The sequence below is a fragment of the Herpailurus yagouaroundi genome, unplaced genomic scaffold (assembly GCF_014898765.1).
Source record: "Herpailurus yagouaroundi ecotype Mexico unplaced genomic scaffold, PumYag 77, whole genome shotgun sequence".
In the NCBI taxonomy this organism is placed as follows: domain Eukaryota; kingdom Metazoa; phylum Chordata; class Mammalia; order Carnivora; family Felidae; genus Herpailurus; species Herpailurus yagouaroundi.
The window spans coordinates 68,619,406-68,626,729 of NW_024412388.1; positions in this window are offsets into that span (position 1 = coordinate 68,619,406).

A 7,324-nucleotide genomic window follows, 5' to 3' on the forward strand; every position below is an offset into this window, starting at 1 on the left:
CTTTATTCTTTCTTATTTTTTAATTACTTGAAATGATTTGTATAGATATTAAATATTTATGGAGTTCTACATATTTACCTATGGTGCTGCTATTTATTGGTTAACTTGGAGGGGATTTGTTGAATATTTTGCAAGAAAATAAAGGTTTAGCGACATGTTAAAAATTATTTTCAAAGATAGTCTCCTCATTGGACAAGTGGTAATCATTTATGGATGATATCTAACCCTGGGCTTCTTTGATATGTATTTTGGAGAAGTAATTTTTACAAAAATTACATTTGAGTTTGAAATGCATTGCATGATTCTCCCCCCCCCCCCCCCCCCAACCCCCCGCCCTTTTGGAAGAGAATTTACCCTTCTAATTATGTTTACCTTAGGCTAATATTAAAATTGGTTTGCATTCCTTGACATAAAAACTGCCTCAGGGAGAGGTCACAGAAAGAGGGACTTGACCCAGAAACTTGCAGACAAGGGAGAAGTCTGCCCAGGGGTGCAGATGTAACCTAGATAATTCAGAAAGTGGATAAGCCACAAACATATAACCAAGAGGCACTTGTCTCTAAAAAGTGAACTAGAAATCTTATTAAAACTTTGCTTTCTTGCTAATTTTTTCTATTTTTTTAATTCTTTATCCCTGTTCAGATAAAAATCATAAAAAAATATTTCTTACTCTCACTTTCTATTTTACCCTTTTCTTTTTGCCTCTTTAGAAGAAAATATTCTAATATGGGGGTAGTCCAGAGCAAAAATAATTCAGTTGGCTTTACTTTGGCAGAATTTTAGTTATGTTCTTTTTCCTGTTTTTCTTTTCCTACCCTAGATGCACTTATACATAACTTGGATGACATCTCTTCTTTCCCACATCATCATTAACTCCATGTAGGAAATAATAACAATTGTAATTAAACAGTGCTTTTCTCCAGTGAGCTCCAAGTGATGTACAGCCATTATCTCAGGTGTGGACATACTATTCCTGTGAAGTAGGTAGTAGTATTCTCATTTCACAGATGGGAAATCTGTGTCATAAAGAGGTTAAATGAATTGTCCAAGGTTATGCAGAAAATTACTGTATGTTCAAGCCACATGGTGTACCCTCTTTTAGAAACTACTACTTAGAGAAAAGCCATGTAATATCTTATTAGCAATACATTTGTCACTAATGACTGGGATCAACATAAAGATGTCCACTGAAGACTTCCAAGTATGAGGTAGTCAATAGTCAGATGAAAACATATACATAGAGAAGAAATATATGCTCCCTAGAGCCTGAAATATAAACTCCACCATTCAACAGGAAGAACAGCAAGGCTTTTATTGAACTCCTGTTAGGTGCCAGCTACTATACTAACACTGGGACTGTAATTATGAAGACTCAGTCTTTCCTCAAGAAACTCAAAAGTTGTTGAACAGAATGGAAATTTGTTTTAATGTTTATTTTTTAGAGAGAGAGAGAGAGAGAGAAGTGGAGAAGGAACATTGAGAGGGGATGGGGAGACACAGAATCTGACTGGGAACACAGAGCCCGATGTGGGGCTCAAACTCATGAACCGCGAGATCATGACCTGAGCCGAAGTCGGACGCTTAACAGACTGAGCCACCCGGGTGTCCCTACAATGGAAATCTTTAAGAGATACTTCCATTTATTTTAAGGAAGTGTATAAAGCTGTGTGGTCACGTGCTAAATGGGTCCAAAATACGACTTAGAGCTCAAAGACCTCACAGAATTATTTGATACACATCTCAGATCGTTCTGATTTCCCCCATACTACCCAAGTCAGATTGTACGCGGGGCATTGAGTTTACCTCTAAAAGGGGTTACTTTTAATCTTCTAAAGTATTATATTAAATAATAACAAATTACATATACATATATGTATAGGTATGTATATATACACATACTTTAATAGATTTCATAATCCTTTTGTCAGGACGTCAGGGAATTTTTTACATAGTAAATGAATAAGATTGAGTGTTCAGATTCTTGAGACATCTAATTTGGAGACTTAAATATGTTTCAGTTTGACTGTGCTTCTCTCAACATCCAGATTGCAGACCGAGTGTCTCCTCAGCAAGTGTGTTTTTATTGTCATATTTGAATATTGATTATGTCACATATATTGGTTATCTTCATCAGTCTTCAAAATACTACTTTAAAGCTACTTTAGTCTTCTTCCTTCTTCTTCCCAGTCTGCACTCAACCACAGAGTAGCTTTCCCTAATCACTCACCTATCTCCACCTTGATGCTACAACTCACCATCTAGAAAACTGTCTCATAAGCTTCCTACACAAGACTAAGAACATAGCATGTGGAAGTCATTAAGGACATTTTAAGTAGCTTGCACATTCAGCACATGCCCCGGGCCTAAAGCATATTAACCACATTATCTATGTCAAGTTCACCATTCCTCTGCCTTATAGTCGTACAATTGAGAAATAGTATTGGCTGGTAATTTGTACTTCCAACTTTTGTGTTGCCGTGAAAACCATCTCTCTAGGTGCGAGTTCTGATTCTTATGTAAAAATCCACACATTTACAGATATGTATAAAAAGACAGATCTCCACACATATGTTTTACGTATTCACTAAAAGTCTTTTCTTTAAAATGCAATGTAAGTTCCATTTTTTTTTCTAGCTCAACTGAGATATAATTGACAAAGAAAGTTGTGGAAGTCCTTCCATGTGAGACAACATGGATTAAACTGGAGGGCATTATGCTGTGTCTCACTCAGACAAAGACAAATACAGCATGGTATCACTTAACGTGTGGAATCTTAAAAAAAAAACAAAAAAAAAGTGTTAATAAATTAATCCATCGTCCACTTCCATTTTTTCTTTTTTTTATTGTAAGTTTTGTTCTATAAATCTTTTCATATGTCCTTGCTTTGTTAGCTCAAGGTCTTAAAGGTTTGTGAAAATGTACTATCTTCCAAACAGATAATAAAATGTTTTTATTGGGGCACCTGGGTGGCTCAGTCGGTTAAGCATCCGACTTCGGCTCAGGTCATGATCTCACACTCCTTGGGTTCGAGCCCCACGTCGGGCTCTGTGCTGACAGCTCAGAGCCTGGAGCCTGCTTCAGATTCTGTGTCTCCCTCTCTCTCACCCTCCCCTGTTCATGCTCTCTCTTTCTCTGTCTCAAAAATAGATAAACATTAAAAAAAAAAACAAAAGGAAAAAAATGTTTTTATTATCCAATTATTATTGCCATATTTTTTCTGGACACAAAGACAGAAACATAGGCAAAGATATTTGAAAAGTTTGTTTTTGAGGAAATCATATGTTCTAGGACAAACTGCAATGTCCTTATTGCCCACATTCATTAGTCAATATCAAGTTTTTGCTCTGTTTTGTCTACTCATATCTAATCTCTTATATTTACAAAAACTAAGTGTCATATTTGTATATACTCTTCAGGTTTTGTTTGTGATTAATACTGTCCTTGCTCCATAGCTATTCAAAATTGAATGTCAGAACCTTGGGAACAATATGTATTGATGTGAGTCTCTACTGTGCACCACTGTTCAAAGTTCCCCTACTGACTTATAGTATCTTTCTTCTTTATGGTGAATATCCAAACATCTAATTACAGTAACATAGAACAGTTATGTGAATGACTTCCTTTTCTGGGGTATTGGGGTTGAGGGGGGGGATATACCTAAATAAGCTATGATAACCAAATAATCTTCCTTAATTAAGCACACAATGTAATTCATTTGAAATGCAAACCCTAAAGAGAGACAATGGAGATTAGAAGAAAACCCGTGAAGAAACTCCATGATTGTGTTCACTACCAGCATCTATTTTTAGTTTTCAAAAAATTATTAAATCTTCTTTAAGAGAAAGAAACATACGTCTTTAAGAGAAAGAAACATACGTCATCGACACTTCTAAAAATAAAGGTATAAATGTTGAGGGAACTATTCTTGCCTTTTGTTTTTGTGGTGCTGCTTTTACTGTTCATTGTTGTTTTAAGTATGCAGATGGGTGTGGTGGAAAGAAAATGAAGTATGCCCTTACATCTCTAGGTGCACCTTGAAAAGGTCAGGTCTATAGGACCTATTGTTTTTCTTTTGTGGTTCTTATTGTTGAAAAGGTAGCAAGGGTCTTTTGTAGAATAAACTCTTCTTTGTATGTTTCCCCCCCCCCCCCCACCACCACATTGTTTCTAGTATCAATTAGAAGAGCAAAGAAGTGCAAACTCCTGGATCTCATTCATTGGGTAAGATGTAACAAGTGTTTATTAAAGATCTACCATGTGCCTTCACTGTTCTATAGACTGGGGATACAATGGGGAATAGGGATTCTCAAGATTATAGAGTGAAAACCTGGAGAGAAATGAGGAGGCAAGATGGAATATAAAATTATTGCAGATAGTAACCATTGCTGTGGAGAAAAGAAACGCCTGGAGCAGGACAGAGTGGGACTGTGTTGTGGGGGAGCTCTACTTAAGAAAGGGCAGCAGACAAGACAACTCTGAAGAGATAATATTGAGGCTGATATCTGAATAATGAAATTGAGACAGTCAGCCAAAGACCTAGGGAAAGTGTGTTTCTGACATAGGAAACTACAAGTGCAAAGGCTCAGAGGTAATAACAAATTTGGCATGTGAGGAAAAGACATAGTAAGAAAATTGAGCCAGTGCAAGACTTGGAGGAAATGAAGTCCAAGAGATAGTTGAAGGCCAGATTAGGAAGGTCTTGAAAACCATGGCAAAATGATTGCATTTTACTATAACCTAAAATCAAAAGCTTGTGTATGGTTTTAAGCAAAGGAGTGCTATGGTAGGGTTTATATCTTTAAAATATCCTTTTGTCACTGATGTGGAAAGGGGATCTGAGGGAAATGAGGCTAAAAGAAAGATCAGGTAGCTACTACAATGGTCCAGATAAGAGACGATAGTAATTTGAACTTGAGTGGTTAAGAGAAAAAATTATGAGAAGTAGTACAGTTCAGGAAAGCTTTGAGATTGAGCCCAAACTACCTGCTGATGGATTGTGTACAAGGAATGAGGGAAAGAGGAATTAAGCACACATCCTGAGCAATTTGGGAAATGATAGCCCCATCAACTGGCATAAAAAACAACAGGGAAGGGTAGGTTTAGGAAGATGGGAAAATTAAGAGTTCTGCCTCCTGACACAAGGATGGCCTCTGCAATCTAAGGATGATATAGACGTGAACCACTGGCTGCTGCTTGATTGCTTCTAGGGGTAGAAATTTCACTACTTTGAAAGCAGTACTAAGCACATTCCGTGCCTAATCACAATTTCCACAATATTCCTATGAGAAAACTGCTACCTTTATAATCTCCATACAGATGACAAAATTAAGATTTAGAGAGGTTACATAATTTGTGCAATAAACCACCGCATTTATACACTCTGAAATGCTATCTATCAGGAAAAGAGCTCCTAGTGGAGGAAACGTTATCCCAGAGAAGATTCCAAGGCAGAAAGCAATTCCTACATCTCTGTGAAATGGATCTAGATCAGGAGATTTGGTCAAAAGTTTCAAGACAGAGTATAAAAAGCAGACCAATATTAAAGGAGGACTAGCAGCAAACTGCCTTTGCCATTAGACTGGAAAAGTTTGCCAAACTCCCCTGTGCCATTAGACCAAATAACATAAATTCTCTCTCCCTGAGAAGAAGTTGTTCCAGAAACCAGAGATGGAACTCAACTTGCCAGTTGGCTGTTACGTAATTCCAGTTACATGGATTGAAAGGCTGCTGGTTCAGGAATCATTCAGTCATTTTGAAGGCAGTTGAATCTCGTATACGAGGCATTGCTGATGGGACAGAGCACAAAAAAGTTGTTCAAACATTTGTTTCTATCAGGCTCTGGCCAGGTCTGATGTTAGGTAGAATATTGAGAATTCGCTGCTCAGGCTGAAGAAACTGATGTTAAGTGTTTGATGTTAGAAGTTGCTTGTTCATCTTTCTCACCAATGGATGGATTGTTTTCCCTTCAGATTCTCTTCAGAGAGAAATTTCTTTCCAAAAGAAGTTTAAAATATCCCCTTGCAGTTATGATCAAGTGGAGACTGCTGATCATTGTAGACCAGGCAAGACAGAGCACTGGGAGTTGAAAGATTAAAAACATCATTTTAGGGTTAACAAGTTAAGACCACAAAACATTTTTTTTTAACACTGGGAGAAAGAGTAATCCAATTTATCCCATAAAAATGTGTAAGGTCCTATTTTAATTCCTTAAGTGAAGAGACTTAGAAATTTATATCTGGGGCTCCCGGGTGGCTCAGTCAGTTAAACATCTGATTTTGGTTCAGGTCATGATCTCAAAGCCCATGAGTTCGAGCCCCGGATCTGGCTTTCTGCTGTAAATGCAAAGCCTGGTTGGGATCCTCTGTCTCCCTCTCTTTGCCTTTCCCGTACCCACTCTCCCTCTCTTAAAAATAAGTAAACATTTAAAAAAAATTATGTTCAGACCATATGCTATAATTTATTAATGTGGCTTAATGAATTAATTCAGTTGTTTTTAAATATAACAGCTAATTAATGAATTAATTCAACAGATACTGTGTAAGTGCCCGCTGAGCTTCAGCAACTGTACTGGGTGTTGGATACAATGTTGGGACACAATCTTTGCCCTCTTGGAGTTCACAGTTTGAGAAGGCATGCAAACAAACAAATAAACATGTGCAACTGCAAATTCTGAAAAGTGGAAGGAAGAAAAGAAGAAAATTCAGTGGAGACAATAAAAAGGATGACTTACTTCAGATTGGGTGATCTAGGAAGATTTCTCTGGGAAGGGGAAATTAAACAGATCTGAAAAATAAGGACTCAGTCAAATGAAGAATTGGGGGAGGAGGAAAGAAATGTAGGCCGTTGGTCCAGCCCCTGCAATGATTCAGGACTTGGTGAATTCAGGGAGTTGAAAATCACAGTTGTGTCAGGAGGGAGATGACAGGAGGAATGAGATGAGGTTGGAGAATAAGAGTCAGATCATGTCTGATTAAGACATGTGGGCATTTTCATATGCTTGCCTCCAAATGTAAGAGAAACCAAGGATGTGGCACCACCTGATAGAGGTTCTTCAAAGACCACACCAGCTGTTATGCCAGTAATGGATTAAAAGTGGGCAAGAGTAGGGGCACCTGGGTGGCTTAGTCGGTTGAGCGTCGGACTTTGGCTCAGGTCATGATCTCATGGTCCATGAGTTCCAGCCCCGCATTGGGCTCTGTGCTGACAGCTCAGAGCCTGGAGCCTGCTTCAGATTCTATGTCTCCCTCTCTCTCTGGCCCGCCCCGGTTCATGCTGTGTCTCTCTCTGTCTCAAAAATAAACACATATTTTTAAAAAAAATTTTT